Consider the following 14,360-nt stretch of genomic DNA (forward strand, 5'->3'; position numbering starts at 1 on the left):
TTGTATGATATCCCTTGACTTGGAACAGTCTAATAGCTTGTAACAACTTTTTTTTTTTTTAATGGAGATTCTTTGGAAAAAATTTATTAACTATAAAATCCTTTCCAAAATTAATTGTAAATTTTTTGTTGCCTGACAAGCTAGGCATTTCTTTATTTGAATTCTTAGTGGAAGGAGGTAATGGAGGTCGTGGAGAATGGCGTAATTTCAGGAAGGCCCCAGAAGTGCTATTTCATTAGATAATGATAGATGAGAAATTATTCATATAGGTCTAGGACATGGTGTAGTACAAGAACTTGAACTCTTCTGTCTCTAAACAAAAGATTCTGTCTCTAAACAAAAGCAACTCTGTTTTCTAAAATAATCATCTTTCCCTTTCTCAATTTTCTTCATTCTTTTCCACTGATGTGTTATACTTGACATCATCCAGAAACAGCTATATATACTGATTATTGAATGCTAGATGAATGCCCTTGAATACTGCTTTTGAGTTTTTTAATGCATTTAAACTATTTATAAGTTTTTATTTTGAAAAGAAACAATCTATTACCTTCTGAAATCATTTTAGGAACTGCTTATTTATGTGATCTCATGAGAGTGTGACTAAAAGTTTATGACCGAGTCACTGTTATTAGGATTGGGGAAAGCAAAATAAAGTAGATAGAAGTCTAGATTACTTAATAAATAAAACAAATATTTGGTTCTCAAGGCCAAATTTTAATTCAATTTAACAGTGATTATATTTTACAATTAGAATAATTTTTTGAAATGCTTTTACATGAAACAAAGGAAAATATGTAAAATGCCAAGTTTGGTGTTCCACATGATTTTTATTTTTAATACATAATTTAAAATGTAGGTGGCTGATGAAACTAAAAATCTAAATGCACTATTATATGTGCAAACTATTTTATTCATGAGACTGTCTTAAATCTCTATAAAAATACTGAATTTCCAATAAGATCATTATTTCTTTAGTACCTTAATTAGGTTTAAAGACCACATTCATACACATAAAAATTTGTGAATGCATATAATGGTAAAAGTATGACAATACTAAGAAAATGATTATCTATCTTGAGTTAAATCATAAATTAATGGTGCTCCAGATCTTTAATTTGTTCCTCTTTTACCATAGGAAGATTGAATTTTGTGGTTTCCTTGTAGCTTGGTAGAATCATGTGGATAGTTTGAAATAAAGAGTTGTGAACAGAAATAACATGACAGATGTGGATTACCATACTTAATTACCAGTATAAGTCACCCCAAATATCCCTTTCATAATAGGAAGCAACTTTAGTATAATGATGACTTTATGTTCAGATTCATGAGTGTTATGTAGTACGTTATTTGATTCTAAAAATTTACAATTTCTTGTGTGGTAAAATTGCCTTCATTATTCATTGGAAGCCCCTTAGACCATATTTGATAGTTTATATTTATTAAATGACCCATAGTGAGATTTTATATTAAACAAGCAACTTCAGAGAAAAGGTGACCAAGCCATCACCTTGTGATTATACAGTTATAACATGGACACAAAAAAATCAAGCAAAGTAAAGACTGAATTTAAGTGGTAGCCAATGATTCATTAAAAATGTTTATGTAATAAAATTTCAACAAAAATATCAACACCAGGGGCCATGTAAAGCTCCTTGATTAAACAGTATTCTGTACTGAAAGATCATTTTTTCTCTACAGGCAGAAGAAACTTTATGATTTGGTTACACCGAATTTCATCCTATGTGTACTGTCATTTAAAACTTTCAACTTTTTTCAAGTGCACTGCTTGTTTTATTTTTATGTATTTATTTGTTTGTTGCAGTGCTAGAAATAGAACTTGATATCTTGCACATGCTAGGGGAGAACTGTTCTCCTATGTTAAATCTCTTTAATGCTTTTCATTTTCTTTAGTATTTCCTTTACCTAATATTGTTACTCAGATAATAAACATAAGACAAATAACACATTTTTAGGGGTTGAGAAATGTAGCTTCAAATCCCCTGTTATTCTTGTTAGCCTTCCTTGTTAGCTGTGTGTCACCGCACTGAGCCTTGGCTTCTTCCATCACAAGTATGTTCTGAACCTGAATGTAGAGTAATCATTAGTGAGCATGGTCAAAAACATAAGCACACAATAACTGTTCATTATATGCACAAACAAAATAGATTCAGCCAGTTGTTTTTATTATGTAAATATAATTATATTCATGTACATATATTTGTACATATGCATGCATGCATATATATGTATGCAACAATAATAAACAAATACAAATAAGTTTCCAAGTTCAGAGTAGAGAAAGATCTGGGACAGGTTCAAGGGAGAATCGCTGGAAAGAATTAAAGGGGGGGAAACAGATGTCAAGAAATTGATGTAATTATATTTTAGTTAAAAACATGTTAAAGTACATGAAGAAAATTATAAATACAAAATCTGAAGCATGGAAATGAAGGAGTAACACAGTATCACAATCGTACATTTTAACTTATTTATTTGCTTTGAGTTTCAAAATTAGTTTTAATATTTCAGGAAATCAGTGAATAAAAAGTAGAAATTGGACTCCCTCATTATTAAAAAAAAAAAACCCCAGAAGTTTATGACATTTCAAAGACAACCAATATTATTTAATTGTTTCCATGGTCTAAGAAAATCTGAAAATTTATTCATATATCTTAGAAAGGTAGAGAAGTCATTGCCTTTGTATCATCTATTATAATAAGTGATATAAGGTAGGTGTTTGAAAATATTTTGTTTCCAGTATTATACCAATGTCTTATTTTACATCTCACTCACATTGTACTAGGCACAAAGTTTCATGAGATACATATTAATAGTTTTTGTAATTTACTTAAGACAAAATGGTAGGAAGCCAGTTACAGAAGATCACATATCTGATCAAAATTCCACCCTTAATATACTTGAATCAGTTACCCTACTGATTAGCACCTATGCTTTCCATTCCATGGCTACTAAATTTAGTGAGCTAAGCATTATCTATGTCTCTCATAATCATAGCAAGTGAGATTCCTGATCACTGCCTTTTATTATTTATTGTCAACGTCTACCTCTCTAAAGTATGTGAAAATTGTCAGCATCTTCACACACTGATTGGTTTCAGCATAATCAGAATCATTCTGTCAAATTTTAACACTTTTTGCCTGTCTTATGCATTGCTTCATCAAGATCCTACATCCTAATGCTGACAAGACTCCAAATGCCCATTTCATTTTTCTTGTGCTTTTATTCTTCTGTGCTAATCTGAGACATTGTGTATCTCAGGGTTTTTTTCCCATGATTTTTGGTGGGGCAGCCCTTATTTGTTGTCATGCTCCCACTTGTCATCTTATATTTCATTTGAATAATGTACAAATTCATCAAACTTATATGTACATAGCAGGTGCAAACTTCAACTCAGACTTCTTTCTATCCTTTGTTTCATTGTACTGAATTGCATGATTGCCTTTTATTAAAACATTCTATCTTCCATTTACATGCCCTTTCGACACTCCTATTTTTAACCAAAAAGAAAAAAAAAATATTCTTAGCCTAGTAGTTAAGACTAAAAAATGTCAATATAAGTCATCCTTGTAATCTTACATTCTATGTAAATCATTCCGATGTTCACTATTGTAACCCAACTGATTAATATCTATTTTTCACTAATTTGTACACACTGCCTTATGATTTTTTAATAATTTGTAATATTTTTCTACCATCCAGTTTTGCATATTTCAAATAATACCATGAATCTAAGCATTATGTAAAATCTAAATTATCTGTAGTCTATATTTCACTTCACCTTATGATCCAGGTTAGAGGTGCTTTTGCAAAACTCTGGCCCAAAGCAACCCCTAGTGATTATATCTTCCCAGATCACACACTAGTGAATATAAGCACTCTAAAGTGTGTAGTAAATGTTATATATGAATTTCCAGTCAAGTTATGCAATTCTTTGCAGACTTTATAATAAGATCATGATTTTGTGAAGGATATGAGTAAATAGTTAACTTTTGTTTTATACATATTGCTATCATTATGATAATTATTTTCCTGAATAGAACAGCTATAGATTTTTTAAAAAATTAATTTGTTAGGTTTTATCAATTTGGCATAACTTCTAGGTTAGGGATGAGGACTTGTATATACTTCTCTTAGTGCATGGACCTTATCAGGCACAGATATGCCCAGGCATGACTAACACAAAATAAACACAATGCAACTTTGGAAGTTGGAGGTTCTATTCCTCTTAAGCTTTTGACAAGGAAGTTTTTTTTAAAAATTCTTAAAAGATCCTCTCTGTATATATTGTAGCTTTTAGTTGTTTGCTTTTTAGTAGATTTTTGTGTGTATGTGACATGTATGTCTTTGAGTCTAAAATTATATCTCATGCTTTTTCTTTGGCTCTTTTTGTTTCTTCCCCCTATTGTGTATTTTATTTGATTATTATTCTTAAAATGCCTGGTTTTTTTTCTAATAAGAGGCCAAAAGGCTGTGTATTCTAAGGGGAGAGAAGATGGGGAGAATCTTGAAGCAATTGGGTGATGGGAAATGGTGATCATATTATATTTTATGAAAGAAAATTTTTTAATGAAAAATACTTTAATAATTCATACTATCTTCCATAATTTAAGTTTTTCCTTATTCATTCTCTTGGCTTTATGTACCATATTGATCTGATTTACAGCATCATACTTTAGTAAAATAAATAATGACACAAATAAATGTTTTGCTGTTCTTACCTGTATTGTTTATAAGCTCCATGAAGACTGTGGGTTTGTTTGATTTATTAATTTTGTGCAATGTCATGTATATCACAGATATACATGGTAAGGGTACACAGATTTTTTTCTAATGAATAAACTGTTTCTCACACTAACTTCATTCACTTTCTTGATGTTAAAAAGAAAATCCATGCTTTTTGTCTGTATTCAGCTTTCTAACATAGTTACATGTTGTTACATAATTAAGATTTGCTTCCCTTACCTGGGCCTCAGTTTTCCCATTTAATTCTCCAACAATATCTCTAGTAACTGTAATTCCAATGAAAAAGTACATATGACTTTTAAAAACACCTCACATGATCCTGATAATTTTTGGATGAATGATAGGGACAAGCATGTTCCTCTAACAACTAAAGCAACATCTACAATGAAGTACAGTAGTAGTATTATATATTATAATGTTAAGGTATTTATTCACAAAATAAATTTTGAGGCTTGTAAAAAGCAGTAAAACCAATTTAAATCTGTTGCACTGAAGAATAGTTTCTCATTGTTTTGCATTATCTTCCTTTCTTTTACTTTCACTCACTATTCTGAATGAGGAGTCTCCAATCATTCCTCATCAGGTTGGAAATACAATATGGGTTGTTTTTATCCTCTTAATAAGAAATACTTAAAGTTTAAATAATTCTCTTAAATGAATCTCAACAATACACAAATAATTGGTTTCGGGGTGATATTCAGTTTTAGATGCTATTCACTAAAGACTAAGATTGGGGATTTTCAACTTAAAAACTCACAATGTGTTTGAGGAATGCATTATTTACACTTTTCACATATTAAAAATATGGTGATAGATGAAGAAAAATATAAGCAAGTTCACAAGAAATATCTAAACTTAGAACACAAATTGGGCTGTGTCTGAGTCCAGAGTTTACATTCCTTTCATTAAAGAGTGATGTTTCAAATCTATATCATCTAATTCAAACTCAGAATCTATAATTCATTACCACTAGCACACATTTCAGTATATCATATCTAATATGTCAGTAAATGTGCCTTAGTTTACATTCACAAATTGGCTGTGGAATAAATATATTCTACGCAGCAATATAAGAAAGAATCTTGTGGTTCATTTAAGTGGCTGCTAACAGTTTAATCTATGATTAAAATGTCAGAGGCCAGGCACAGGATAAGTTTTTATGAGTTACCAGTCAGGGAAACTCCAGAGATACCTAAGACAATACAGAAAATTATTGCCTTTACCTGGATGACAAGACCCTACTGTTGAAGACCCGTCTTTCTCTCCCTTCCTCCCTTCCTCCCTCTCTCTCTCTCTCTCTCTCTCTCTCTCTCTCTCTCTCTCTCTCTCTCTCTCTCTCTCTCTCTCTCTCTCTCTCTCTCTTTCTGTTGGATAGCTTTTACATGGTGATATAAGGTAGTTTGGGTAGAAACTACATAAGTGGTCTTCTCTAGGGATGGAACATGGATATTACAACTACAATATGCCAGGAAAGATGTGCCCACTGGTAGAATAGAAGCAAGACTGTTTATGGTGTAACACATTACTTTCTTAATTTGACATGAGGCCTGTTTCATAGGAGGAATTTCATGCCGGCTACCATGAACCCAAAGCCTTTAGCTAGGAAAGTCATTGGTGTTAGTGAAGAAACTATTGATACTGTTATTTTAAATGTTCATGTCAAATTGCCTTTTAAATATGTATGTTTATATCCACAGGTTGTTTATGGAGTCAACCATGGGCAGATAACTTTCTTATTGGTTAATGCAGAGATTTACACATATTCAAAGTTTTGAGAATACATGATTGTGAGTGCTCAGCCATAGATAGGACAGATTTTATATGAATTCCCAATGAACTACTAAAGAGTTTTTTATTATCAGGATCTCAATTAGAATAATATCAGGAAGGAAAGAAGTAGTCTCTGGAGAAAGATACCTTTCTACAAACTTAGCCCTCTTGCCACTATCATAATTACATCATCAATTAGTAGAATCACTTTTGTTCTAGATACTTTTACTATTTCTTCTCCCCCTCTTCCTTGTCTTTTCAGACAAGATTTCATTATGTAGCCAGTGCTAGCTGTGTAGACAAAGATGCCCTCAAATCTGAAGCAATATTCCTGATTCAGTTTTCAGACTATTAGGATTATAGACCTGTATCATGATATCTACCAGCTCTTACTAGGTTTTATAAACCTACAAATATTTCAGCATTTGAGGATTAGTACTCAGTATAGAGAAGATCAAAACCACATTCTTTTTCATTCTGAACTTTACCCATGGCTTTGTCATTAATAAAGCACATTCATGTGGTAAATGAGATAGAATGGGTGAGTGAAGATGTGATTGCGAGAATGTACTAAGGGAATAAAGTCAATATAAGACTACTCCTTAATTTTATTTATTGTTTATGTTCAAAAATCCTATCACAAACTTTAGGCATTCATGGATTATTGTGATATTACTAATTTCCACTTCATATCATGCCGTAATAATGTTCATTTAAACTCTAGTTTATCAAATGCATATTCACATTTATCATGCGACTTAAAGTTTTAATTCTCCAGCCTATAAGATTATTTTTTAGAGCTTATTTTCATCATGTTTTAGAAGTAGAATGCTCAGTTCCTATGCACTAATTTGCTTTGTCTTATCCAATGGCCACCCTTCACTGTATAAAAGAGCCACAATTCAGTAATTCAATATTGATGCTCCGGTATTGCCTATGTGAGTAAATCAAGGAAAAACAAACAAACAAACAAACAAACAAACAAACAAATGATCAGATGGGCAACAGCCATAAAAAATCTGTAAGAATCTAATTTCTGGTTATAAACGACTTCCATGATAATTGTAGCAACTTTAAAACCATAGATAAATGTACATATACAATCCAGGTATATACATCATAGATATGTATTATGCTGATATCTGTATGACCAAATGAATACATATGAAAAGCTTTAAACTTTTTTGTACATTTCATTTTACTTATCTCTATATATCACACATATATATCATATCACCCACCCATGAAAGAAAGTCCTATATTCTTTTGTACATATGTTCATATATAAACCAGGACCCTACTAATTTTGGCTCTGTGAACCATATCAAATACTTCAAAACATCTCACACTTGAAAGCCTTAAGTAAATTAACTCAAATGAGTGACATTATTTTTTGATATTTTAAAAATCTACATACTATATGCCACAGAGCTAAGTGAAAAAAAATAAGGTTTAAAACATTGCTAAATATACCACTCCTTTGTGTTTCTAAATAGAGCATTTATCTATTTTTTGTAAAATCTGTTCAGATAAAAACCAGAATTGTGTGACAACAAATATTTAGTCTTAATAGGAGTTGCCACCCTGGGTAGTGAAGGATGGTCTGCTGATCACCAAGCCAGGTCTTGGAGGTTCCGGAGAGGAGTTTTGGTCTATTTTCCAATTAGCTGTTTCTCTATTCTGTAGATTGTCCCTTAAGAATGGTAAATTATAAAACCACAACTTTCAAAATATTGAGTTCTTATAGTCTACCATAAAATTAACTATAACCACAAACTTAAAACAAGTTTGTTAAACTTGTTTTAAAACAGTTCTTACGTGCTGGGCGTGGTGGCACACGCCTTTAATCCCAGCACTTGGGAGCCAGAGGCAGGCAAATTTCTGAGTTTGAAGCCAACCTGGTCTACAGAGTGAGTTCCAGGACATCCAGGACTGCCGAGAAACGAGAAACCCTGTCTCAAAAAACAAAACAACAACAAAACAAAAACAAAAAAAACCCAAAACAAATCAACCAAAAAAAAAAAAAAACAGTTCTTACTCCATTATTATATATTTAATGCTCATTTGTATGTACATATATATGCATGCATATACTATATGATAAATTAGTACAGTATTCCATAATGTTGTACTAAATCATATGATATGGCCTTCTACTTTCTTGTTTTTTTAAATTTTATTTTATTTTTAGTTTTTATTTTTAGAAAGGAATAAAGAAAATTTATGAGAGATAAGAGTAATATTTTTTAACTAGAGGTTATAAAATTACCCAATATTCCCAATTAAAGAAAAACAGATAAGGATGTGAAACATCAAAGATTATCATGAGTTATAAACAATAAAAATAAAAATAATTATAAGCCAACTTTTGTTTGGTTAGGTGTATAAGCAGAGACACAAGTATGATGGTGATGGTCTCTATTAGTAAGAATAAATGAAAATATTTATGTGGTAGAAAAGTCAACTTATACTCATCATAAATTTTCTCTGTTTATAGAGTTAAACAAGATGTGTAACAGATACCCTCATAACCAGCAAAATCACCTCAAAACGTGTACCCTAAAACAGGTAGACTTAACAAAGCTAGCAAAAATATTTATCTAAAATGTGTAAACATTTATTACAATGGGTACTGTTAATAAGAACTAGACATAAATATGTACCTATCTCCAGTGGATAGGCTGTGCAAATTGTAATAAACTCAGGAGATTGTTTTGCTCTACAATGATTACACAAATCTATATTTAGACATGTAAGACTTCTGCAATATACTGAATGAAGAGCTTTAATGCATCTTGCATAGTCCCATAGACAAGAAATAGAGACCTCTAAGCTTTATGCAACTTACATAGTCCCATAAACATGAAATAGAGACAACCACAGAGAGCAGCTGAGAGTCCATGCTCTCCTCCTCACCTGCCTTCCACTTTGCCCAGAGCCTAGGTCTCTGTGTTCATGCTGCCCTTGCCACTGCTCTTTCCTTCCCCTGCTGTTCTTCACCTTTGTTGTGGTGGTAGTCTTTAAGGTTTCCTGGAAATATATTCTTGCAAGTACATTAATGGGAATCCAAACTGTAAGTCCAAGTCCTAGGGAACTGCTGAGGATTTCGGGGGAGAGGGATAGTTTCCAGAGAAAGAAACAGGAAGGAGCAGGAAGCTCATATGTACTGATAGACAGGGGCTTTCTGATACCAGGGGTATTTCTTCCCCTCAATGCCAGCCTTGTGACTCTGATCCTCTGCCATCCTGTTGTGGTTACAAGTAAGAGAAAGTCATTGTCATCCTAGAAGCAAGAGTATGTGCTGCACAGTGACTTGATTTTAAACCTTCATCCCTGAGTGACTAACCATGGTACTCCTAGTCTTCCATCCACTGAGGAAACCTAGATCTTTGCCCAACTACAATGGCACTCTCTTCTAGGGAGGCTGAAGTTTCCAGGAAGGCAGCCATAATCTCTAGGACTTTAGATCAGGCATTTTGCATCCTTGGCATAATCCAGTGAGGATTCTAAATGCCACAAAAGTCATTTTTAGCCTCATACTTTCTTTTTTTCTTTCATTTTAAAATTTTTGCTATTTGCTTAAACAGATACAAGATCACGAGAGTATATAGAGTTTATCAGTATATCTGGCATATTCTTTGATTTTTAATTTTATTTATTTAATTTTTTAAATTCATATTTTACACTCCATATTTTATTCCACCCTCTATCCACCCTCTGACTGTTCCACATCTCATACCTCTTCCTCATACCCATGACTCCATGTGGATGTCACACCCCCCACCCCCATCCCATATGACCTCTAAAACCCCTGGGGCCTCCAGTCTCTTGAGGGTTAGGTGCATCATCTCTGAATGAACACAGACCTGGAATTCCTCTACTGTATGTGTGTTGGGGGTGTCATACCAGCTTGTGAATGCTGTATGTTTGGTGGTCCCGTATTTGAGAGATGTCAGAAATCCAAATTAATTGAGACTGCTTGTCCTCCTACAGGATCGCCCTTCTCTTCAGCTTCTTTCAGTCTTCCCTAATTCAACAACAGGGGTCAGCTGCTCCTGTCCATTGGTTGGGTGCAAATATCTGCATCTGACTCTTTCAGCTGCTTATTAGGTCTTTCAAAGTGCAGTCATGAAAGGTCTCTTTTTGTGGGTCCTCCATAGCCTTAGTACTAGTGTCAGGCCTTGGGACCTCCCCTTGAGCTGGATTCCACTTTGGACCTGTTGCTGGACCTTCTTTTCCTCAGGCTCCTCTCCATTTCCATCCCTGTAATTTTTTTAAACAGGAACAATTGTGGGTCAGAGATGTGACTGTGGGATGGCAACCCCACCCCACAGTGGGTTGATATCCTGTCTTCCTGCTGGAGGTGGGCTCTATAAGTTCTCTCTACCGACTGTCTGGCATTTCATCTAAGATGTCTCCCTTTGATTCCTGAGAGGCTCTCACATCCCAGGTCTCTGGTGCATTTAAGGGAATAAACCTCCCAGGTCTCTGGTGCATTCTAGGGGATACTCCCAACATCCTATATCCTGAGGTTGCCTTTTTCTATTCTTTCTGCTGGTCCTCAGGGCTTCATTCCTTTTCCCCCACCCAATAACAGATAAGGTTCCCCTCTCTCCTAACCCCCACTTTGCTGATTCCCCCTCTATAAATCCCCTACCCAATCCCCCATTACCCTGCTTCTATGAGGGTGCTCCCCCTCCCACCTACCCAGGACCACCTCACTGCCCTAGCTTTTCTCTACATCGAGGTATCAAGCCTTCACAGGCCCAAGGACATTCCCTTCCACTTATGCCATATAAGGCTCCTTCAGCTACTTTAGTCCTTCCTATAACTCCTCCATTGCAGTCCCTGTGCTCAGTCCAATGGTTGGCAGTGAGCATCCACCTCTGTCTTTGTCAGGCACTGGCAGAGCCTCTCAGGAGACAGCTGTATCAGGCTCCTGTCAGCAAGCACTTCTTGGCATCTGCAATAGTGCTTTCTGTCTGCATGAGGGATGGATCCCCAGGTAGGCCAATCTCTGGATGGCCTTTCCTTCAGTCTCTGTTCCACTCTTTATCCCTGTATTTCCATTAGAAAGGAGCAATTCTAGGTTAAAATTTTGGAGATGAGTGGGTGGCTCCATCCCTCAGAGGTCATGACTAACCTCTGAATATGGTCTCTAAAGGTTCTCCCTACCATTTGTGGGATATTTCAGCTAATGTCATCCCAGTGGAGTACTGGGAGGCTCTTGCTTTCCTGGCATCTGGAACGTTTTGGTTGCTACGCTCAGTTGCCCATCCCCCACTGCTACATACCTCTGTTCTATTTTCTGACCCTCTGTACATCTCCTCCCATACCTGATTCATCCCCTCTTTTCCCCCTCCCCCTCTTCTCTTGCTCCTAAGATCCTCCCACCTGTCCCGAGCTATTGTTCTCGCCTGCAGGAACGCACACGGGACACAAGGATCCTTCCGCAGCCAAACTTTATTACATATTGATGAGGAAGACAAAGAAGCCTCAGAAAGGTGCTGCTTATATACCCCCTGGAGTGGCGTGTCCACACCTGACTGGTTGCTTACCCACGATCTCATACGCCCCGGGGGTGGGCTTGTGACTTTGGCGCGCTTTTACTCCTGCACATGTGCACATAGCTTGTTCTTTGTTTAGGTGGCATAAGGCACTGCAGAAGCCAGTGCCATCTTATGATTTATTGCGGCTCTCCACACCCACCCTCTATTTCCTTTGATTATTTTGTTCCCTGTTCTAAGTAGGATTGAAGCATCCACTCTTTGGTCTTCCTTACTCTTGAGGTTCATGTGGTCCATGAGTTGTATCATGAGTATTCCACGACCTTTGCCTAATACCCACTTATCAGTGAGTACATATCGTGTGTGGTCTTTTGTGACTGAGTTACCTTACTCAGGATAATATATTCAGATCAATTCATTTGCCTGAAAACTTCATGAAGTCATTGTTTTTAATAGCTGAGTAGTATTTCATTGTGCAAATGTAGCACATTGTCTGTATACATTCCTCTGTTAAGGTACATCTGGGTTGTTTCCAGCTTCTAGATATAAATATAGCTGCTATGAACATAGTGGAGCATGTGTCCTTATTACATGTTGGAGGAACTTCTGAGTATATGCCCAGGAGTGGTATAGCTGGGTCCTCAGGTAGTACTATGTCCAATTTTCTGAGGAACCACCAGACTGATTTCCAGAATGGTTGTACCAGCTTGCAATCCCACCAGCAATGGAGGAGTGTGCCTCTTTCTCCACATCCTAGCCAGCATCTTCTGTAACCTGAGTTTTTGATCTTAGCCATTCTGACTGGTTGTTGAATTATTACTTTGCCCATCAGTAAGTAAAATTAAATTTTCAGCTGTGGTTATTATTATGTCCCCGAAATTTTAGTTTTAGTCATGCCAGACAATTATTTCTCTCTATAACCTCAAAATGCTCTTTTGATTGTTTATCCTGTCATTTGTCTCTACATGTATTTTTAAAATTGACTATTTACTGTTTGATATTCTATAAATAAAGATAAATTAAGCTTTCTGCGCTACCAGGGAACTGGTCCATATGGCATTGTTCTTGATTCCCATAGTAACTTAAAGGGAAGCTTACACAATGTCCGGAGCTCTTGATGTCCTGTAGATGAAGGTGAAGGATGTCCTCAAATTCCTTGCTGCGGGAACCCACTTAGGTGGCACCAATCTTGATTTTCAGATGGAGCAGTACATCTACAAAAGGAAAAGTGACGGTATCTACATCATAAATCTGAAGAGAACCTGGGAGAAGCTGCTGCTCACAGCTGGAGCTATTGTTGCCATTGAGAACCCTGCTGATGTCAGTCAGGGTCATCTCCTCCAGGAGCATTGGCCAACAAGCTGTGCTGAAGTTTGTTGCTTCCACAAGAGCTACTCCAATTGCTGGCCGCTTCACACCTGGGACCTTCACTAACCAGATCCAAGCAGTCTTCAGGGAGCCACAGATTCTAGTGGTGACCAATCCCAGGGCTGACCACCAGCCAATCACAGAGGCCTCTTACATCAACCTGCCAACCATTACTCTGTGTAACACAGATTCTCCCCTGTGCTATGTGGACATTGCCATCCCATGCAACAACAAGGGAGCTCACTCGGTGGGTCTGATGCGGTGGATGCTGGCCAGGGAAGTACTCCGCATGTGAGGAACTATCTCCCATGAGTACCCATGGGCAGTTATGACTGATCTTTACTTCTACAGAAACCCAGAGGAGATTGAGAAGGAGGAGCAGGCTGCTGTTGAGAAGGCTGTGACCAAGGAGGAATTCCAGGGTCCTGAGAAGCTCTGCCAGTGCCTGACAAATACAGAAATGGATGCTCACAGCCATCCATTCTACTGATTTTAGCATCAAACTGTTATGGTAGGACTTTGTTACTATAACACAGGAAGAAAAATATAGCTGCTACTTTCTAGATACTCATATATCCTTTAACATTGCTCTACATGGTCACTCTTAAGATCAGGAAACGAAATAAAACAATGTAGTATATGTTGGAAATCTTGTGATTTAAAAGAAGTATCCTTTGATTTCTTTATTTTTGGAAACTCTTTCTAAAATTAGGAACCTAGGTAGATTCCAGACTATGAGCTAAATAAGAAGGACGTATACAGCTTACATATATACATGTTCATGAAGATCATAATTAAAATTCATAATGCTGAGTAACCACGTGTTTGAATACGGAAACCACTGAACTTATAAAAAGCAGAAACATTTTTAATCCAAATAGCAAAATATCACGGGGAAAAAGGAACTTGAAATTGAAGTGATTTTCAAAACGGAATGTGGTTGGACAT

At 35.8% G+C, this 14,360-nt stretch overlaps 1 pseudogene; it reads left to right on the forward strand.

Moving 5' to 3' along the window:
• The first annotated feature begins 13,145 nt into the window (after positions 1–13,145).
• LOC110286227 (small ribosomal subunit protein uS2 pseudogene) lies at positions 13,146–13,902 on the forward strand (annotated as a pseudogene).
• Positions 13,903–14,360: the final 458 nt, after the last annotated feature.

This window comes from Mus caroli, unplaced genomic scaffold, assembly GCF_978045245.1.
Source record: "Mus caroli unplaced genomic scaffold, Mus_caroli_1 scaffold_5, whole genome shotgun sequence".
In the NCBI taxonomy this organism is placed as follows: Eukaryota; Metazoa; Chordata; class Mammalia; order Rodentia; family Muridae; genus Mus; species Mus caroli.